Here is a 22553-nt window from a genome sequence, read left to right on the forward strand (position 1 = left end):
TCTTCTTCTTCTTCTTCTTCTTCTTCTTCTTCTTCTTCTTCTTCTTCTTCTTCTTCTTCTTCTTCTTCTTCTTCTTCTTCTTCATCTAACTTCTCCCTGGAGCTCAACAGTCTCAGACCATTAACAGGGACTAGTTGAGGTCTACAAGCGAGTGTTGGGTAACTTGCTGAGTTGATCTTGGAAAGACATGTATTCCCCAACCCTTTTAGATATAAGCCATAGGGTGGCCATCTTCATCAAAGGCTGAAGATGAGATCTTCCCCATGGAACTGTGAACTTACAGAAGGTAGACACCACTTTTGTTTTCCATTAAACACTGGACATTGGGTTTGGCACATTCTGTGATCTGTGAACTCAAGTACCTTGAACATACTGTTTTCTTTATAAAAGCTTACCATATCAAAGAGTTGTGTTTATTTAGATCTTTCTATGGATACACGAATTAACTGAGTCATTTAGCTTATTGACTTTTAGAATAAAGAAGTTTTTCAATAAAAACAATACACATTTAAAATACATGTAAATGTTACAAAATATTTATTTTTAAGATTTCTGTTTTCTACTCCAGACCCTCCATTCAACATTTTTTACATGGGTGCCAGTAATTTGTTGCCCACTTTTGAAGAAATTGTCTGCAGATATAAAATACTAAGACGCGTTTGTGTGTACACCTTTAAAATTGACAGAGCTGAGGATCAGCCTCAGCTTTTACTACGGCAGAGTGTTACTGTTTATATCTGTTTAGCTAGCTTCTCATGGTGAACATTTATGTTTGTCTTTGCCAACTGTGCTCCCGTAAATATTCCTGCCACGGGGCTTCGCATAAGTGTGCAAGTGTGTCTGTAACCTATAGTTCCCAGAGTGGAATTCATTAAGTCCAAGTCATGTGACTCTTGATTCACAGAGATAGCCAAATGCCCACCAGACAAGGTGTAACTGTTGATGCAAAAGGCAATCCTAAAACATAATTTCCCTAACATGCATCAGGAAACTTTTTTTTTTACTTTGCCAGTCAACTAGATTTACAAAATATTGTTTTTATTTAATTTATATTATGAGAATGTGAAAGGGAGTTGTTTTCTTTTTCTGTAAAGTACCCCCCTTTCTGTTTTTACTAGAAGCAAGTATTTGTCCTTTGTGATTTGCAAGGGATGCTTTTGTGTTGGAGAATATGATATCTTTTTTTTTTTTTTACCACACATAATGTATACATTTTCCTCTAGTGTGTCACAGCACTTAGAACTTCAAAATGTTATTTTATGGTTCTCAATTCTTGTGTCCCAGATTTATCATTCAGTGTTAATGTTGTGAAATTTGTGAAAATTGTGAAAATTGTCTTTTTGACAAATTCTGTCAAATTCTGTAACAGAATTATAATATACATTTCCATGTGTTGAGTTCATAATTTAACTTCTAAACATGTTTAATTTGCTTTTCATTTGAAATTTGCTTGAGTTGGGAAATATTCAACCAGCTAAAATTCTCCACATTACTTATTCAATATTCTACCTTTCCCTACTGTTTGAAATACACATGCATCATCTATTACCTTCCTCACACATCTCTGGGTATTTCCACATTTTTTCATTCCATTCTGCTCATCGAAACATAGGCCAGTTTTACTTATTCTTTCGGAATCTGTGTTGGCATGTGTGAATTACGTTGATCTGTCATTTGTTACTTTTCTGTTCTCAGTGTTTAACATATGCACTGTGCTGTCGTCACAGGATAAGTTAAGAAATATTCTGGTCTTTATTTTCTAGAAGATTTTGTTTGTGAGTAATTTACTCTCTGTCTTGAATGTTTGATAAAATTTATGCAGGAAATCTTGACATTACTCAGGTGGAATGGTTTCTTAAGTAAAAATTATTTCATGACGACTATATAATTATACTATTTTATTTACTTGAATTTTAGTAAGCTTTGTTTTTCAAGAAACCTCTTAAGCATAATCTCTTGGGCTTGAAGATATAAAATTATTAACATTATTCCTCATTTCCCCTTTGATGTCAGTAAAATATGTTAGAAATGTTTTCGCTTCCCACTAAGGGTATTCTGAGTCCTCAGCATTTCCTACTCATATAAATTTAGTTAGCTTTAGAAAGACATACCTTTTGACTCCCTTTGGCTTACTTCCCTATTGCTTGATTACTATTTATTAGAATTATTCTGCTCTTTTCTCTACAGTTTTTTTCCATCTGTTTATTCAGGTATTACTTTTCTACTTCTATAACTGCTTAAAGAAGACACCAAGGTTATTGATATAAGATTTGTCCTGTTTTCTATTATGAGTATTCAAAATTATTCTTTTAAATATGAGTTACTTTGAAAGAATGAGTTTATGTACATCACATGCATGCAGGTGCCTCAGGAGGCCAGAAGAGGGCATCATCTCCCTTGGAAGTAGAGTTACCAAATGTGTTCCACCTGACATGGGTGCTTGGAACTGAATTTGGATCCTCTAGAAGAGGAGTAAGTGCTTTTAGATTCTGAGCCACCTCTCCAGCTCTGTGGTGCTCCTCCTTGACAATGTCTAATGCTTTAAAGTTCAGTTTGAAATCTGTTATTATTTTAGCACCTCCATCAAGTTTGTCCTTACTTTTTCCATTGAATATCACTTTTTATCCTTTAGTCTCTACTTACTAATTCTTTGTATATACAGTATGTTTCGTATATCATTCCCATAGTTCATAGAGTTAATCCATTCTTGTCTCATTTGTCTTTTAGCTAGAATGATTACTCTTTAAACATTTTTGAGATTTTTGATATGATTGATTACCTGTAACTTGTTTCCCAGTTTTTTCCTTTCATTTTTGATTCATTTGTTCTTTTTTTGTGTTCATATTTTGGTTAAATATTTGTCATAATTAGATTCTAGTCCACCCATTGGCTTTCATCCATAATATGTGTTGTGGTTACTTTATGGCAGAGTTCTTCAACCCTAACACTATTGGTGGCTTGGAAAGAGAAGTTATATTTTCTGGTAAGCTGTTCTGCATTGTGTAGAGTGTTCAAAACTATACCTGGACTCCATGTCTATGCCCACCATTAGTGTCTCTCAGGGTTTTTCACTCTCTGTATTTTGTCTTTTCTAGAATGTCACACTGTTGGATCTATATAGACTTTCCAGATTGGTGCCTTTGATATTGAAATATTTAATTAAGACTACTTGGTTTTTCATGGCTTGATGGATCTTTGAGGATGATCATATACTCTTATTTTTTGACTGTCTATAATTTACTGGATATTTTACATTCAAGCATCTAGTTTTTTAATTCACAAATATTTGAAAATGATGTTTTTGCTTTCTAAGTTCCAAATTTGACAAATATAGACACAAATGTAGACACACAGCCATTGTATTTATATTTTCTTTCTTTGTCCATTTATTTAGTATAAGTAAGTTTTCCGGCTACTTGATCCATTATAGGCTGAAAAGTGAGAATCATATTTTCCTGTTTCCTTGGTGATTGTTTTACTTTTACCAGTTTACATTATGGATATTGATAATGTGTTGTTTGTAAACTTTTATATGTGCTTAATATCTTTTCATTATAAACTGCCTATTCTGCAATCCGTATGTTCTTTTTCATGATCCATCATTACCTATTTTTAAATTTTGACTTTCTGAATCACTTTGATATGTATTAGCATGTAGTTGCTTAATTAAATTTTACCTTACAATCCAGCATGGAGATTGTTTAAGATGAACCGTTTAAGTACAGTCAGGTAATAGATATGGTCTTAGTTCCTCCACCTTGATTTGTTGTTATAGTTTTTAGAAATATATTACCATGTTGTTTATGTTTACATAACATAACATGTTATTTATGTTTTAAACTCAGTAGTGTTTTTTTTTTCACCCAAAAAATTACCTTTGTAGTCTGTGTCTCATTCTACTGTTGCCTGGCTCCAACTTTAACTGAATACAATATTCTGTCTTTTTTATTCAGTACTTCTGCATTATTAATTTTCAATACATTTTTCCTGCAATAAGCATTATTACTTTAATGATTACTTTCTTGAGTAATGCTTCCACTTGACGCCCTCTCTTAATTTACACCGAACCCTCACTTTGAAAGCTGAGAACTCTGCAAACTTTTTTAAGTCTCCCATCCTTTGCCCCCTTCTTTCATTAGTTTCACCAAACAAGTTTTACTTTTATGGAATATTTTGTTCATTCTCCCATGAGGCATCCAATTATTACCCCCTGGGAACTGATGTAACTCTAGGCTTCCTAATTAACCTGTGTGGCTTTTTGCAGCTCTGTGTTCTGCAGTCAGAGGAAGAAAGGCTGGGTCAGAATCCTGCAGCTGTGTAGCAGAGGTAGAGATCTCCTGTGAAGAGGTTCTTGAATGAGAAGTGTTTAGGGAGGTTTCACAGGACTTCCATCTCAGAGTGCTGGGTTAGTAGCACAGCTCCTTGGTTCCCACCCTAGTTTTTGCAGCTGTTAACTGTATTTCCTCATCTTAAAAAAGTTAATAGTCATTCTGCTTCATTAACAGCCTTAGTGTTAGTTCTGTTCCAATGACATGATAGAAAGCACTTTGTAATATACCTCATGGTTATCAGGTGTTAACAAGCTCCAATTTTCTTCTAGATTAAAGCTTTTGTTAACATGGAACTAAGTGGATTAATTTGATGGTTATCTTTGCTTCCAACGGAGTTGGCCTTTCACAGTTATTAAGTCACCTTTATTAAGTCAGAAGTGAAGCAGTAGCAACAGAAGACGGAGGTGAGGGAGAATCAGCTGCTAAAGAACAAGACAAATAGACTCCTGAGAAATCCTGGGCAGAGTCCAGCAAGCTCCCTCCTTAAAAGAAACAACAGTTAAGAACACCAGAACACCCATACCTTTGGTTGCTGGCTGCAGTGCTGTTTATCAAGAACCCCTGTCTCCTCTGTAATCATTGACTTTCAACAACCAGGAATAAACAAGGCTGGCTGGCTACATTTTATACATTAAAAAAGCGAGAGGTTCTGGGTCCAGGCACAAGTTGTGTGTGTGTGTGTGTGTGTGTGTGTGTGTGTGTGTGTGTATGTATATTTCATTATAAACTGCCTATTTGCCTATTTTGAAATCCTTGTGTTCTTTTAAAATATTTTCATGGTACATCATTTTTTCATTCTTTCTTTTTTAATTTCCCTTTCACTTTAATCCCTTTCTCCTCTCCTCCATTTTCCTGCCCTCTCCTCTCTTCTCCTGTCTCCTGTCCTCTGCTCTCCTCTCTTCCCCTCTCCTCTCCCCTCTTCTTTCCTCTTTTTCCATCCTCTCCTATCCCCTCCCTATCCTTCCCTCCTCTCTTCTCTCATCTCCTCTACTATCCTTTCCTCTCCCCTCTCCTCTCCTCTCTTCCCCTTCTCTCCCTTCCCCTCCCCTCTCCTCCTTCTCTCTTCTCCTTTCCCTTGCCTCCTCTCTGGTTTATATTTGTTTTCTCTTGTTTTGCCTTTTTTTCTCTGCTCTTGATCTTCCTCCTCTTCTGCTCTACAATTATGGAAACCTTATCTCCTGCTATTGGAATTATATTTTCTCTTAAGCCATAGAGGCCACTGGAATTGAACTGAGCATGTGCCATTGTGTGCCACATGCTGCTATTTAAAAAGCAGTTGTTTTGTTTGATTCAGTTTAATTTTGCTGTCATGCAAAGGAAGGCTACAGGCAAGAGGAAACTAAAGACTAGAGATGACTGATGAGAGGAAAGCTGAGAGATTCTCTTAGAGAACAGCATTCACCATAGGCAAAATTAGGAAGTTGCCTGGTCTCTGTGACAGGAAATCCAAATGTTATTTCCATGAGAATTAGGTCCATTCTTGGATTTTAATAAAAAACTAATTTTCATAATTGTGTTGTGTTTGTAACCTAGAAAAATAGATGAAGGGGAAGACTGGCCTTTAAGCGTAGATGTAAATCCTACCTACACATTTCCATGCCATTTGGTTCTGGACAAATTACTAGAACTTTATTTCCTTTTGGACAGAATTTTGGTGTTTGGGCCAGACTGACCTCAAACTAAACACTTGCCTAGACATAATACACTGAGGAATGGGGCTACAATCATGTGCTGTCATATTTGATGTGGCTTTAATTCTAATGTGTCTTGATTTTAGACTGTTGAAATATCAATAATAAAATCCTTAGAGGTCATCTAATAGTGTCATTGTACTCTTGAACAATCAATGTGACGAAAGCATTTTGCAAATACATTTAAAGATGAAAAAAACCTATGTTTACTTTTAACCTGTCCTGCTCTAAAAACTCTATTCACAGAGGATAATGAGGGAAGTCAGATTCTGAGTAGTCAAATGACTCTACTGCTTTTGGAAACAGAGGGTAGGGGTCATCTGAGATTGGGGGTTCTCTGCCATATTTATTTAATTTTTTGTTATTTTTTTTTTGAGACAAGTTTCCATGTAGCCCTAGCTGCCTTGCAATTCACTCTGTAGACCAGGTTGGAATTGAACTCAGAGATCTGTCTGCTCTGCCTCCTGAGTGCTGGGATTAAAGACGTGCACCATCACCAACTGGCTACCCCTAATTCTTATTCTCAGGCACATTTTAATTTCTGAAGACCTCCCCCTTTTTTTCCCACTGTGTTCTCATTTGAACTCTAGCAGACAGATCTGCCTCTGAATGTACCTGAACAAGTTACTTGACTACATTGCCTCAGTTTCCCCATTGGCAAACTGGAAGTGGGTTGGAATAATGCCAGTCTCTTGGGCCTGTACTGAGTTGTGATGAGCTAAACATGTGCGATGCTTGGAACAGTATCTGATGAGGAATGAGCATCTGAGTGACAGAAGCACATTTGAATGCTTGGCAGGACCTTGTCTTGAGCAATTTCCTGATATGTCTGTCTCTTGGCCTCTCTGAATCTTACTTTGCTGAAATGATGAAGCCTCTAGGCTTCTCTATTTCTTTGTTGTATTGGCACTCTTTTTAAAATTCTTATTTATTTATTTATTACAATTTATTCATTTTGTATCCCAGCTGTAGCCCCTGCCCTTATCTTCTCCCAGTCCCACCTTTCCTCCTTCTTTCCCCCTATGCCTCTCCTCTAGTCCACTGATAGGGGAGGTCCTATTCCCTTTCTATGTGACCCTAGTCTATCAGGTCTCATCAGGACTAGCTGTATTGTCTTCCTTTGTTGCCTGGCAAGGCTGCACCCCTCCAGGGGAGGTGATCAAAAAGCCAGCCACTGAGCCCATATCAGAGACAGCCCATGCTCCCCTTACTAAAGAACCACTTGGAGACTGAGTCTTTGGGCTACATCTGAGCAGGAGTTTTAGGTCCTTTCCATGCATGGTCTTTGGTTGGAGCATGGGTCTCTTCAGGGCCCCCTGGGCCCAAATTTTTTGGCCTTGTTGTTCTCCTTGTGGAGGGCTGGAGAGATGGCTCACCCATTAAATGCTAGGCTCACAGCCATAAATATAAGGGCTGTATTGGCACTCTTATACTCATGCAGGCCTCTATTGGCATAGCAATCTTACAGAAGCCATTCGTATTTGTGAACGAAACTATTTTACCTAATCAATTCCTCCTGTGAAAAATAGATCTAAAGAGGTTTTCTGCTGGAAAATATTGTTGCTGTCACATTGATATGTTAGCCAAAGCTGAGTGGCCCAGGCCAAGAAATGGCTTCCTGCAGGAGGAGATATTACACATATATCTCCCAGTGCTGTTTCCATTTACATTCTGTAAACATAGGAATTTGCTCACAGGCTTGGGAAGCTTGTTTCTGTGACCAACACCTGTCTTGTCTGGGGTGCATACCCTGCCCCTGTAGACTTGGGATGGGCATGTAGAGGAGAGAAGGAGGACCTTCCTAAACACTCTTCTGTTGTCTCAGCCTTGTGTTTGTGAACTCAAGAATCTGGAAGCCACGGTGATGTTCCATGCCCCCACCATTCTAATTTGGCATCTCTTCCCCACCTGAGAGCTTCAAAGGGCTTCTGCTCTGCGTAAAATCGGCTCACGGCCCAGGCTGATTCTGCTGGCTTCGCGTCTGTCAGTGTGTTCTAATCACTGTTATAAGTGCGGTTCTGTGGAACACCTTGTAAAATATTTTCCTATTGCTCCAGCAACATCTCCTGTCTAGACAATGTAATTATGAGCACAGAGCAAATAGCTGAAGTGTATGCCGCCCCCAAGGGTTGCATAACTCCGGGAGCAGAGCTGGGAAGACAGAAGGAGGTGTGAATGCTGGTAGTTACTTTGTGTTGACCTGACCAGAAAATTGAGTGTACCAAAGGAATCTGAATAACTTTTAATTAAGAAGAAATGATCTGGTTGAAGCTGCTATTTTGTTGTTTTCTCAAACTCAGGGGATTAAAGGCACTAATGGAATTCCTTCTAATCGCATTTTCCCCCTTGGCTTCAGAGGTGGTTTGTGGTCTTTGCTTTAAGTTTTTTAAAGCCACTTATTAATAATAATCTCTCCTCCCAGCAGCATTTTGAAAATCAAACACAACTCTACAAATGTAATTCTTTCAGGCTAGCATTAAATTTCAGTTTGGTGACTCCTTCTTGAGATCCATACATATGTGTGATTCCAAAGCAGGCTATGGTTTGGGCTCCAGGAGCCAGCCAATGTATCAAGGCCACAGGAGAGGGGAAGAGAATTTCTAGTGGGTGGAATGAAGAGGTCCTGGGGAGGGGGCAAAATGGAGAGGTCTGTATAGAGTGGGTAGGGGTTAGAGGCAAGAGAACAGTGCAGGAATAGGTGAATAGGTGATGCCTGGCCAGTGTGATGTGCCATGTCTCCCATGTTTTGGGGATCAGCTGTTTCAAAGGTTTATTAGAAATTTCTGAATGATCTTAAATGATATGATGAAGAGTTTGGAGGTTAGTCATATCCTGGCAAGGTGTTGAGAGTACTGGGGGAGGATCCTGACACAATTTATATTTTCCTCCTAGAAGATAAGAGTAGTAACAATATGGGAAATGGTTTGGTCAACAAAACAAAACAACAACAACAACAAAACCAAAGAAGGTGGCTAGCCATGAGAAAAACTCCTTGATAGTAGGTTTGAAAAATTATAAGGATTTGACCTGGGGTTGGGGGATGGAAAAAAAGAAGGGCCTAAGTACGGGAAGATGGAGCCAAAGTGGAATCTGGCATGGGGTGACAGGACTGGGTTTTTGTGGTGTAGGTAAGGGTGGAAAGAGGTGCAGACTAAGCTTTCTAGTGAAGGATGCTCTCTATGTCTGTTGTTACAGAGTGCTTGGAGTCCACGAGAGACTGCAGGGAGCAATGAGAGTTGAGATAACTGTTACAACAGAGCCAGAAGTTGGTTGTGTAAACCAGCAACCATACTCCCACGTTTCAGAGTCTCTCCTAAAACCTCAATCAAGCTGCCAGTGGCATATAGTCTCTGTCAAAGAACGCCACTTACACACTTGGGTTGCTGTTGGCAGACCAGGTCCTGACAGGCAGCTGACAGAGATCTCAGTTTCCCTGCCAAGTGTGCCTCTCCATAAAGCCGTTGACAAGATGGCTGCTGGCTTCTCTTGGGGAAACAAAACAAAACAAAACAAAATTAAAAAAAAAGGATTGTAGGGAAAGGAATTGAGTAAGCTAGTGGCTAGGGTTTGATAACCTGATCCTAGAAAGAACATCTCATCATTTCTACAAAATTCTGCACAGTTCTAGAGGGAAGTCACTAAACCAGCCCACAGATGAAGGAAAGCTGTTACTAAAAACATGCAGATCAGAAAGTAGACATTGCTGGAGGCCATGTGACAGATAGCTTTCTACTCGCAGGGGAAGGTTAGACTTCAGGAAAGACTTCCTTAAAAAAGGAATTCTGGTGATGGCCGTTAGTAAAGGTGAGCGACATTGTAAAGTACATGTTCCAGAGAGCAAGAGTACATGCAAATCAGAGAGGGAGCATGGGCTCCTGAGGAGCTGTAACTGTTACTGTGACTCCAGTCTGCTACCCATGGCCTGAAGGACAGTCATGGACATGAGTTTTCTGCTTGTACATTGAGAAGCTATGACCAAACAGGAGCAGCTAGGACAATCCTAACTTATGTGTTGCTTGTGTTGACACTCACGAAAGGGTGATGAGGTTCATAGTGAGATCAACTGGAAAGCCCTTGTCACAAACTATGGGACTTCAGAGAAATGGATCTGATGCAGAGGACAAAATGAGGAGAATTGCCCACTTACCTCTTAGAATAAACTACTTCTTATGTAATGAGATAATGTCCATACATCACCCAGGTTCTGTGGTAGAAAAGACATTTTACAGACAGACCTCTTTATCAGAGAGGAAGGAGAGGTGCAAATGAGCGCAGTGAAAAGGGCATCTGGGTGTGACGGCATTGGAGTTCAAATGGCCACTTCAAATAAAGAAGTGGAGGCAGCAGGGTATGGCTGGTGGTTGGGATGCATGTTGGCATAGGGAGGCAGTGGGGGTGGAGAAGTGTTGCTTTTCCAGCTAATTCACTCCTAATGAGCAGCAGTGCCTGGTAATCCTAGTTAAATGGGGATCTACTAGGAAACACAATACAGATTCTCTACCTCTGGAGAATAAAGTCTGAATTGTTGTTTCAATTCTCCTTCCAATTTGCCTCAAGACTTGTTCTTGCAGTCTTGGTTTGCTCCCCTATAACATGTGAAGGGTTAAATGAGGTGATGATAATTCTCTGTTATGCCTTGTGCAAATGATTGATCAAAATGTTAGAAGCTTCTAGTTTTTCTCCCATTAAATGAGAAAAATAAGGACTCTGTCATGGACAAAGAGCACAGGAACCAAAAACAATTTTTGTTTTTCTTTGGGGATATTTAACAGTGCAAAGAAATTGTACGTTTGAAAATAAGTACATTTATTGTACAGTTTAAAAAGAAGGGTGAAATCGGAAGGAGGAGAAAGGCCAGAGCTGGCATTTCTTTTCCCCTTTTAATTCACTTTTTCTCTTTCTTTTTTTTCTCTTCCCCCTGTTCTTCCAAGTTCCAGCCCCATTCATGTAAATAATACTTTTTTTTTTATAATTCCTATTTTTTTCTATTAAAAACACATAGGAATCAGCTGGGCTAGTGTAGTTGCAGTACTAAGATGGTCAGGACAGAGTTCAAGGCCACCCTGGATTACAACGTGAGACTCTGTCTCAAACCAGAACAACTAGAGCAACAAGAAATATAGTTCTATGTGAAGTGAGGTCAATTTTTTTTTCCATTGCTGATAACTCCCTATCTATCCGCTAGAGAAGTTAAAGTGATTCCATTGAGGACACAGAGGGAGAAACTAATGAGCAGGGTTCAGGGCAGTAGTGTTTTCTATGGACAGCTCCCCAAGTTCCCAGTCTTTCCTTTTGTGAATATTTCTCAGTAAAACTCAATTTTCCTCCTGCAAAGTAGTGGAAATAAGGCTCTAGTCCATACGAGTCAGAATAAGACGTCTGGAGGCACTGAAATCTGAAAAAGCAATTACAAACAGTTTTGAATTACCCGGGAGGGAGACAGGCCTGGGTGTGGGCAGCAATGAAACATGTCAACATAGTGTGATAAAAAGTACTTTCCCAATGTTTCAAAACTAAGAATGATAGAAAGAAGCTAATTTAATTCCAGCACCCACGAACATGCTCCATCCTGTGATTTAGTTTGCTTTGTATTTGGATCTGTGCTTGAGTGGAGAAGACCACAGCCTGTTTTGAGTGTAGGCTCCCAAGTCTTCTTATGGCTGTCCACACAAGTACATAGTAGAGCAAGGAGCAAAACACATCTCCTCCTCGGAGGAATACATGAAGTTGGAAAAGGCATGGCACATTGGGTCCCTCTTCTCCTTCCACTTGGGTAAGAAGCAACAGCTTCTCTGCAGAAGAATTTTTAGTCATGAATAATAATAATAAAAAAAATTCCTCCATCTCTCTGTTTCATTAGAATCTTGAAAATTCTGTTCTCACATCCTTAAAATCAGCCATTAGAGTAGGAGAAAAGTGTGTTAAATACTGAAGACGTGTTGTGGGTGCCTAGCAATTCTCTTTCCCTTTCTGAGAGGATCCCTGAGTTATTGAAGCTGCCATATGCCTAACTGAAATACTATATAATGGATGCATAGTGTCTTGGAGCCAAGCCTTTCCATGTGTCTAAGTTGTATCCAATAGAGTATTTAAGAATAGCCTCTTTCTTTTTCTTCTAGTGAATGTGGGAATAAGGAGAGTAGAGGTGGTTTCAGGCAGGCATCACCTTGATATTCCTGCTTTGCCAAATTTTGGTCTTCCTTTATCAAGAGCAAAGATGTGTCGTTGCTTATAACGTAGCAGCTCTAAATAGTTTGAGCTCTCTCTCTCTCTCTAGGCTATATATCCTACATATATATCCTATATATTTCATATATGAATATCTTGTATATAGCTATATAGGATATATAGATATCTCTCTCTATATAGATATGTATCCTGTCTATCTATCTATCTATCTATCTATCTATCTATCTATCTATCTATCTATAGATATGTATCCTTTATAGCTATATGCAGGATATGCATATATATGATATATATATATATATTCTATACATAGGTTACATAGGATATTCATATATATATGATGTATACTTATATAGTATATATACATACATATATACATATATATGTTTAAATGCATATGTAGGTGGTGTATATGTATGTACATACACACACACATATTGGTTCCACATGCATTAGATTTCTTTTGCCTCCCATTCAACTTTCTTTGCTTTTTATTTATTTATTTTTTTTGAAGATGGCAATTACTGCTCAATACTCTATAGATAAAGCAGAATACTAATAGGTAGCTTGGAAAGCCAATGAGTCCTAGAGCAGGGAAGGCAGGTACAGATCTGTGCTGTGAGGAAAGGGATGTTAGTCATCTACTTCCTTGAAGGTCTGCAACCCAGTGACTAACAGAAAGTGGAAGTCAGGTTTCTGATGGCCATAGCAACATGATGGGTTGCTATAAGATAATGAAGAATTATTGGTGAGAGATAGAGTATTTATTTCTTGATCAAAAAGTCACATAAAAAATTGCCCAGCGGAACATGATGTTATGCCCAAATTCAGACCAAACAGGAAACCCATATCGAAGGTCTAAGACACAATTTTAAAGCCATTACATGGACACATAAGGAACTGGTGGCTCTATTCGAACATTTAACGATGAGGATAAGCTTGTTCTCATAAAATGTAATTTACAAACAAGAACTTTAGGTGATAAGTTTCTCTTGCTCTTTATGGTTTATAAGCCAGGTATAGTGGTCACCATGTCCTGGGAAAACCCAGACAACATGAACATTTTACCAACTGGGAGGCCAAGGCAGGTGAATCACTGTGGTTTGAGACAAGCCTGGTCTCATAGTGAGTTCCTGGATAGCCTGTTGTGAGGTCTTGTTGAACAAATAACAGTTGTTTTGAACATTTTAGGTGATAACTTCCATATGTGTTTTCCTGGTGTTTTTTTTTTCTCTTTCCTTCATAGTAAATTAGAATTTTAAGCACCTAGAACTCTCAGAAAAAGGATCAGTTATGCCAAGTTCAATGTGATTATGGAAGAATTGGAAAACAACAGCCTAGTAGTCTTTGTAAGAAATTAGAGATGAAATGTAGTATCCCTGTCCTCAATCAATTTGAGTTCTCATTGTGTACTCAGAGATAAAGATGAAGAAAGAGAATTTTCTTATGAGCGATGACTTGACATCCTATACATGAAAAATGGAAGAAAGGGGTGATTTTGTTTTAGGGCTGGGGAGATGACAGATTAATATATTTTGACAGAGAAGAGTAAAGTGGCTCATAGACTGAGGGGAAAAGTTTGCCAAAGAGATAGGAAGATACCCAAGTGTAACAAGTTGCTTAGGAAAGCACCACAGGGGCTTCTGGGTAACTGGAATGTGTGCAGTGTGGATAAAAAGAGGACAGCCTGCCCATAGACTGCACAGAGTGTCAGGACAGAGTGCTTTGTTGATTTTCTTTGGCTAATTTGAGTCAAATATTTGCAAAGCCTGGAGGCTTTGAACATCTTCGTGTTCCTACAGTGTGTAGCACACCGTCTTATCTGACAAGCACGCCGTTGCGTGCCCAGTGTGTGTTAAGTGCGTGACTGGAGCAAGGTGGCATGTGGGGTGGATTAGACCACTGAGAAAAGTGCCATTAGGCCTTTGAACAAGTCCAGGTGAGAGGTACTGGCTGGAGAAGTGACACACGAAATTCTGAGTTATCACCCTCTTAGAGGCTAGAGGTGGTAGTGACTGAGTTCAGCGGCATCAGGTCACTGGAGATTTGCTTAGATGGGTATAAAGTCTGAAACAGAATTGCCTTGGGGTTTACAGACCTTCCATCCTCAGGAAAGGTCAAGTTGTATCACAAACCGTGATGACAGGCAACAGGGGATTTTGTCACGCACACCCTGACATTGCTTCTGAGGACCAGTGCCAAGAACGCCCTGGACTTGATCTTGATCCTGGGTGTGGCCCTGTCCACTCACTCATAATGACCAGGGAGGCGTGTTGACATGGATGGGTGGATGGTAGAGGATCTCTGAGCTATTTCTTGGCAAGCTTTTGTGGGGAGGCGTTCCCCAAATGCCACAATCCTGTTATTTCTGAGTAATGGACTAAACCCAGGTGCCCAATTGGACAAGACCACTCCCAATTTCTTCCAGATAAATATTTGGTTGCCAAGAAGCTATATTTAAATGAGAAATGCCTCCCTAGGAAGTTGCTGAGTAGGGGTTCCTGCAGACAGCAGGATCCCACCCCTTTCTGAGGAATGCCTGAGAGCACCCTAAATTTATTCCGCACTCACTGTGTAATGTGTGTGTGTGTGTGGGGGGGGTGCTCTGTGTTTTGTAAAAGTCTGTTTGTCTGGATAACTGGAGCATGAAAATGTTGCCGGTCTGGAGCATTAGGGTGATGGTGTCAGGACAGGAGCCTGAAGCACAAATGGAACTGTTGAGGATGTGACCTCAAAGGAGAAAGTGGTTTTCTGCAGAGCTGGCTCTTTTCTGGCTGCCCGAGAGTCTAGAAGCTTGGGTCTGTGTTTCCTTGAGTTGCTCTTGCTTGTTACCAGTGTTTAATTTTTTTTTTTTTTTATCAGACACCATCAGGGTGCCCCTCTCTTTATGGGAAGAACTTTTTTTTTGTTTTATGTATTTCCTTTGCTAGATGAGACAAATGAGACTTAGCAATTATATCTTATGTCAATTTCTGGATCATCTGTTATTAAAAATACCCCAAATGTGCTCACTACTCCTTGTCAAAGACAAGAGCATAGAACAAATGACAATAAAAATCCACACAAAATACTGGCAGCACGCTGCGTAGAAAGCGCAATCAGAAGGGAAAAGACTTATTCTAAGTTATTAAGAGCAAAGTCAATGTTCTAGTCCTGTTGATATCCATCCTAAGGTATATTTTTATATTTTTATAGGCTCAAAGTCACATGTTATAAGATGAACGTGTTGGTACATGCCTGTAATCCCAGCATTTGGAAGGCAGGCACAGGACTGCCATATCTTTAAGGCTACACATAGCGTGTTTGAAGCCAGCCTGGGCTACATAGTGGGACCCCGCCCACAACACAATAACACAAAGCAAAACAATGACTCTCTCCATGATTTCCTTTGATGTCCTTCAACAATGCAACATAGATTTACCTTTGTCTTAATCCTAGATCCTTGTCAATTAGAGCTATAATTAATATTCGCTGGTACAGATTATCTCGGAAATGGAAGACCTCCACAGACTGCAATGAGCCCTGGGCACTGTGAAGGGCTCTAAAAGGATTCTCTAAGAGAAACCTCCCTTTTAAATGGCATGAGGCTTAAAAACGCCTGGCAGAGCATCAGAGTTCAGGGTTTGTTTCTCCAGATTCATTGCAGACAATAAAATAAAATAAAAATAAAAAAGGGTAACTATGAACATGCTGAAATTCTTCCAAGGTGCTATAATTATTATAAATAAATGAAAATGAAAGATAAAAATTATAAATATTTAGCACTGGAAGGAATTCCCTTACTTTACAGGTTAGGGGTGAGAAACCTGGATGGGGAAGCTGGCACAAAGACGTGACACAAATAAGGAGGTTGTTCGCTGATGTATGTCTGAATTCTAGCAACTTTTGGCGTTCTTGTTCTTCTCATGTCATCAACAAACAGGGCCCTGCTCTCTGGCTGTGTCTAAGGAATGGCGCATCACTCGGATAGATGGGAAATGTGGCATTAGAGAGCTGACTTTTCATAAACATGTTGTCTGATTCTGGCTGTCTTTTCTCTCTCCATAGAATTTTTTTTTCCTATAGAGCAAAAAGAAGAGTCTATCTATGCTATCCTAAGTATCTTTTAGAACTAAAATTCTACAGTTTAAAATTGTGGGAAAGATAACAACGTGACGGTGTGAAGATAAGGTCCTCCTGGCTCTGCAGGTAGCATGCCCGTGGCGAGGAGCCAGTCTGTGCAGCTGGGAGCTTGGAACTTAACCCTGGCTTACCACTTAACCCCTCACACCTTTCTAAATTACCGTTGCTGGGAGGAATCTTTTGAAGAAGATCTCTTCATGCCGCCTCTTAGAGTTTTCAAACAACTTCCCTTTCTTAACGCAGCACATCTGAAATGCGTGTAGTTACCCCAGCAGCGGCTGGGTGGCAGCAAAAGTGCTCCAGCAGTGGCTTGCAAGAAGTGCAAGAGGGCAGGGCTGCAGGATTCTCTGCGCACTTTACTGGACACTCTCTCTCTCTCTCTCTCTCTCTCTCTCTCTCTCTCTCTCTCTCTCACACACACACACACACACACACACACACACACATGCACACATACAAGCAGGGATACATAAACAGACACATACACACATGCATGCACACCAGAGGCAAAATGATGTTTCATTTTGAATTTTATAAAGAAACTGAGGCCACTTGATATGAAATAACTGAACAGTAAACAGTGGAGCATTGGAGTCTCTTCGTTGCTAGGCTGAGTGGGGGTGTTTCCGACCACACTTTACAGTGCTTTAAGGAGATGGGTTGTTTTCTTTACACACGGGTGGTCTGAGTTGCTTCAAAGGAGAGGGGCAGACTTAGGCTCTAGTGGACAGAGCTGAGATGGTCCTGTCAGGCTGATGATGTGTGTCTTCCAGCCCTAGCTGAAGGTGACGATGGTCATGATGGTAATGGCCGCTGCCGCTGCACACGTAGCACGCTGGAAATAGTGACCATCCTGCTATTTTACTGAGGGTCCTCAGTTGTTATCAACATTTGCACAGACCTGGCAGGAAGTAGCTGAGTCTCTTGGCCATTGTGCATGCCTATGCTTTTTATTTAGTTTAGGGTTTTGTTTTTTTCTTTTTGATATTTTTTTAATCAGGTATTTGAGAATTTCACACAACATATTCACCTTCTCTCTGAACTCCTTCCAGACACCCCCACTCACTTAACTTTTTCTTTCCTTCTTTCTTTCCCCATGAAGTCCAATTTGTGTTGCCTGTATACCCTTGGAAAGGTGGCTTTCCCCTGGAATGCTGTTGACCCACCAGGGGCTCCATCCTTAAAGAAAACTGTCTCATTATTTGTCAACATGATTTACATATAAATGCCTTTTGCCCAATCCTAATAATTGCATCAGAAAAACTTCCAGAGAGAGAGAGGAGCCTTGTGGCGTCCTGACCACTCAGGAAAATGCATGCACTTCGATTTCAAAGCAAGGTGGCTTTGCATACCGACTCTCCTTTCAATCAATAATCTAAGTCTTATCCATGAAAGCAGAAAGGAGTAATCCTTTTCCGGGATACTGGTCAGTTGAAACAGGCCGTTCCGCTGGAAAGCCTCGTGGTTTGGTTCTGTGCTTCACATTTGACGTACACAGTGGTGCTTGGTCTCTCACATTTGGACTCTACATAGCTATAGATTTACACGTGACTCACAGTTTACAGTACAGTTAACCCAACCTCACCTGGTACAAGAGTACGACCCAGGTCCTTGATGGGAAAACAGCGCAATCATTCCCTTCAGAATTTATTCACGTCATAGGCTATCCAAGTCATAGCACGCTTTTCCCATATGTAGTTTAAGCATCTATTATTATGTTTGGGATATGCTTTGACTTGTATTGCCAAACCTGTGTAATTAAGTGTTATATTATAGTGGGCTCCACAGCATTGGGCAATGAAGTGAATTCTGGCCTTGTAATCAGCTGAGTTTTGTGCCAACGCTACCAGGCTCTAGCTCTGTGATTGAAGGTGAATTTCCTTTTGAATCCATAAAGTGATAGTTCAAAAAAAAAAAAAAAAAAAAAAAACCTAAGTGGATATATGACCAGTTTCCAGATTTAATTTGTGTGGATTTTTCTCCTGTAATGCATCTGCTGAGACTCCTGTTCCATCTACATAAGTTTTTGTTGGTGAGTGCTGAGCTCATTCTTCTAATCAAACCAGCTGATTGAGATGATTTCCCAACCACAGACGTCTGCTGCTCAATTGTTTTCTTTTGAAATTCACTGCCGGAGCTCCTCAGAGTTCGGTAGCCAGCTCAGATGCAGATGGACACAACAGTACCGCCTCCTACAGGAAGGTGGCGCGAGAGGCTCTTCTCTTAGCTCAACGATGAGGTTAGTGACCTGGAATGGAATAATCACGGATTCAGTAAACTGGCGACCACTCAAAGCAGGTTTTCCCTCTCCAGTCTCGCGGACAGGGGGTCTTCCAGCCTCAGAGGACTCCTGGTAAAAATAGAATACGCTTGGGGGAGACTTTGTTTGCCATAGTTTCCCCCTTGTTGAGTGGAAATCTGTTTCCTAGGAGTTGTGCCTCTTTGTCTTCTGTATCTACGTGAAGTCAGGAGTCAGGTCATCAACTCGGTATCTATTCGGTTTTTGTAGAGTGTCAAGCAACCGAAGCTGAGTTCTGAAGAGTACCGTGTACAATATTTAGTTTCCCGGGAAAGCAGTTAGATAGGAGATGTATTAGATGTATAAACGTGTTGTTTATACACAGCATGTGGCAAACGGTGATACTTGTGACTCAGGTGGTACGGCAGGGGTGCAGAGGGCCACGCTCACTCAGATGAGGCGACAGGAAGGATACGCCAATGGTCCAAATTTGAAAAATGTTCACTCTCTTCTTTATTTCTGCCCTCCTTGGCTGACTGCACTGGTAAGACGCGACAGGAAGTGCATTTTGGGCTGTCAAAGAAGGACCAAAGACACTTGGATCCTCATCCCAGGCTTATTTAGCTTTGTCTCAGTGCAAAGATGGATGGAGGAGGCAGGTGTCATAGGTCATTTGATCCTTGCTGTCTAATCTGTCTCCTCCTCTCTTTTCCTCATTGGTTACCCTAGAAAAAAATTAGTTATCATATCCTTCCTGCATCTTGGCTTTCTTAAATTCTGTATACCCCATCTTCCACGGCATGGGCCCTTATTGGGGGTTGCTTAGCTTGTGGCTGAAATGTTCACAGTTCTTAAATGGAAAACTCTCTTGAGAGAAGCCACAAAAATTGTTAATGTGCCCAGGCATATTAGAAGTTGCCCCCAGGGTCTTTCCATTGCCCAGCACAAAGAAGATGATGGAGGCGGTGTCTGCCCACTCCTATGTGGAAATCATGTTGTATTTGTCTAGAAGCCAGAAATGGGAAAAAAAAATATATGTTGAAGATGGCCCGATGACAGCCTATTTTGAGACACAGATGCCTTGTTACTTCAAATCCTTTATTGCAAAAAAATTCTTACAGTTTTTCATTGATCTGAAGAGCCTGCTAGAAAGGGGATGGACATTTCTTCCTACCTAATTTAGCTAGGCAGAGAGTTTTCTTGTAGCTAATGGGAAACACAGAGGTACTTACAACCACTGGAGTGAAACCTCTTAACACTGGGATATGGGTTCCAGTTTCTAAGTCTTGTCACAGAAAAGGTTCTTGTCCTTAAAATGTCCTAAAATGTAATTGCATTCTTCAAACAGGTTGGATTTCCAGGTCAATGTCACCGTTGACTGGGGAAGTTCTGTCTTTATGGAAGTTAAGCCCTGTGTAACCTGAGTGATGTTTTTGATTTGCAAAGATTTGCACATGTGCAATATGGCGAGGATTCTTCATTGAGGCACTGGGAATTCTCAAGGCCCAAGGTGTTGAGGGCATCTTAGCCAGCTGTCCACTCATGAAAACACTTGAGGAGATAAATTTTAAAAAAAGATCTATTTTTGGCTCAGTTTCCATGGCTTCTGTGGTCTCTTGGTCCTGTGCCTTGGGGCCTGTGGCTAGGCAGCCACAGCTGAAGTGCTTGGTGGAGAAAGCTGCTCAGGTCATGGTCACCAAAAGGCAAAAACAGGAGTGACAAAGTTCAAGATCATGCCCCTGTGACCTAACTCCCTCTTTTGGGATCCATCTCGAGAAAGTTCTAGCATGTCCAAGCAGTGTTATAGGCTATATCCAAGACTTTATGCATGACCCCCCAGAGAGCACTGAGCATCTAGCCCATGAGACAGGATACAGATCTCCTAGTACATTTTCAGTTAACTTTGACCACTATTTCAATTTCATCTTGGAAGAAAGAACGCTACATTTTCCCAAGAATATATGTGGGGTATTTAGTGAATATTTTGTGTAGAAAACTGAAGTCATTATTAACTTGTACGCTCATAGGCCATAAACAGCTAATTTATCAAATATGTGCTAAGGTGAAGGTATTTCATGCATTTTTGCTTTTTTATTACCCCAAGGAGAACAGAGGACCTGTTACCTGTGACCTGTTGGGAGGACCAGAGCCTTTTCCTTATTGGCTGTACTCCTCCAAATCAGCCTTGCTCTTGTCAAATGGGCTAAGACATGAGGCAGCATGCATAGAAATACTGTTTGAAGCCAGGTTCAAAGATGTTCTTCAAAGAGAACAAGCATGCGTTGAACGTGGATGTATCTAAGAAGTCATTCCTTCAGCTGTTGAAATGGTGTAGACCCAAGTCCCACTGCCTTTGCTGTGAATCTTGCCAGTATAACGGCAGAGATAATTCAGGGGCGTGGAAAAGCATGCTGTGAGGAACAGTGTGATTGTGGCAGTTGAGATGAGGCAATCTTGAGGCAATAATTCAGCTATGGTATACCTGAGCAACATGAAGAAAATAACATATGGCATGGTCTTGGAGATTGGGTTCCACGAGGTGGTTGGAATTAGATGAACTGGTTAGTGGAATGTGCTTTTCCTCTTGGAACATGGGGTGAGCGTTAAGCCCTATGGTGAGAAAGAGTAGCGAATCTGAGCTGATGGTGTTTCTTATGATGGATGCACATGGGGTGACAGAGGTTAAAAGGTGGGAAAGGAGAGACTTTGGAGGCCTGTGTAGAATGTTACTTGACAGCATTTCCTCCTTTCTTCTTTCTTTCCTTCCTTCCTTTTGACAAATACTATTATTTTGATAATTATGAGAGTTGGAGAGCAGTTTATTTAGATAATGGGAAGGAGTCTTAAGAATATTCAAAGAGGAAGTAAATTTTAGACATTGGAAAAAGGCCTCCCAAGTGAAGTTAATGAGGAATGCTGTTCTAAAAAGACTATTGAACCAATTTATGGGCTAGATAACATACGAATATCAGGAGAAATAATTGTGTGGAAATAGAATAAAAGGGGAGTCAAGGAGAGCAGGCGAGGTGGGAAGCCACCATTGGACAATGGTATATAGGCTGAGAGTGTGGTCTAGCAAAAGAAACATGACAGTGGTGGCATGGCAGTACTGTGGAAGAGGCTCACCCAAAATCCTGATTTCATGCTGGCAGTGGAGGTAAGAAATGAGGATTTCAGAAGAGGAAAAAAAAAGCACAAGAAATATTAAAATAGTTACATTTTTAATGTTAATGTTAAAATAATTACGTCTGGAATGCTGTCATGGAAGCAATAGGCTTTTGGGGAGGAATGTGTCTGTCAGGGGAAACTGGCAGGAGGGAAATGCACCAGGTTCCATGATGAGTAACTACGGTGCAACAAAAATAAACGAATCCCCATAAAGTCATACCATGAGCAAAATTTCTCAGTTTCGGTATTATGAGTCCCCTCTCTTTACTTGAAAACTGAAGCCATAACACAACTGCCCAGATACGATCTCAGGATTCCTTTGAAGTATTGATGTCTAAATGTTTCTGATTGAGGCAAGCTTGGAGGCCATGTAGACTCACTGCAAAGTGTAAAGACCAGCCACTCATAACAGTTCCTAGCTTCTTTCTTGGCTTGGTTCATGCTCTTCTAAGTAATACCTTGGGATTATTTATGATGACAGGCCTGACACTGCCTGGAATGTATGCATGCCCTGTGAAGCAAGCTGCTGCCTTAGGAAGAGACCAAGGGCGGTGGAATTTTACCAAAACACCTAATTTTCATTTCTTTCTCCTTTCTTCTGGCTCTTGGGTAAAATTGGTGATTGCTGGACCACATCAGTATTTTTAATGACCCCACATGCTCTAGAGGTGAATCACAGAAGTTTCCTCCCCTTGCCTCCTTATTACTTCATTTCAAACTCCATTTCTGTCTCCACTGTAATTGCAGGACTGGGTGAGACGCAGCTCGAGGAGGAATTAGCTGAACTGTGGTGGTTTGGCAGCAGAAGGGTAG

The 22553-nt window shown here is 40.4% G+C and overlaps 1 protein-coding gene across 1 annotated transcript in view; it reads left to right on the top strand.

The window, feature by feature from the left end:
* Positions 1–22553, top strand: part of Tprg1 (tumor protein p63 regulated 1) — a 101811-nt gene that overhangs the window by 41313 nt on the left and 37945 nt on the right. The window lies entirely within an intron of this gene.

Source organism: Psammomys obesus, unplaced genomic scaffold, assembly GCF_907164565.1.
Source record: "Psammomys obesus unplaced genomic scaffold, mPsaObe1.curated_primary_1811, whole genome shotgun sequence".
Lineage (NCBI taxonomy): Eukaryota > Metazoa > Chordata > Mammalia > Rodentia > Muridae > Psammomys > Psammomys obesus.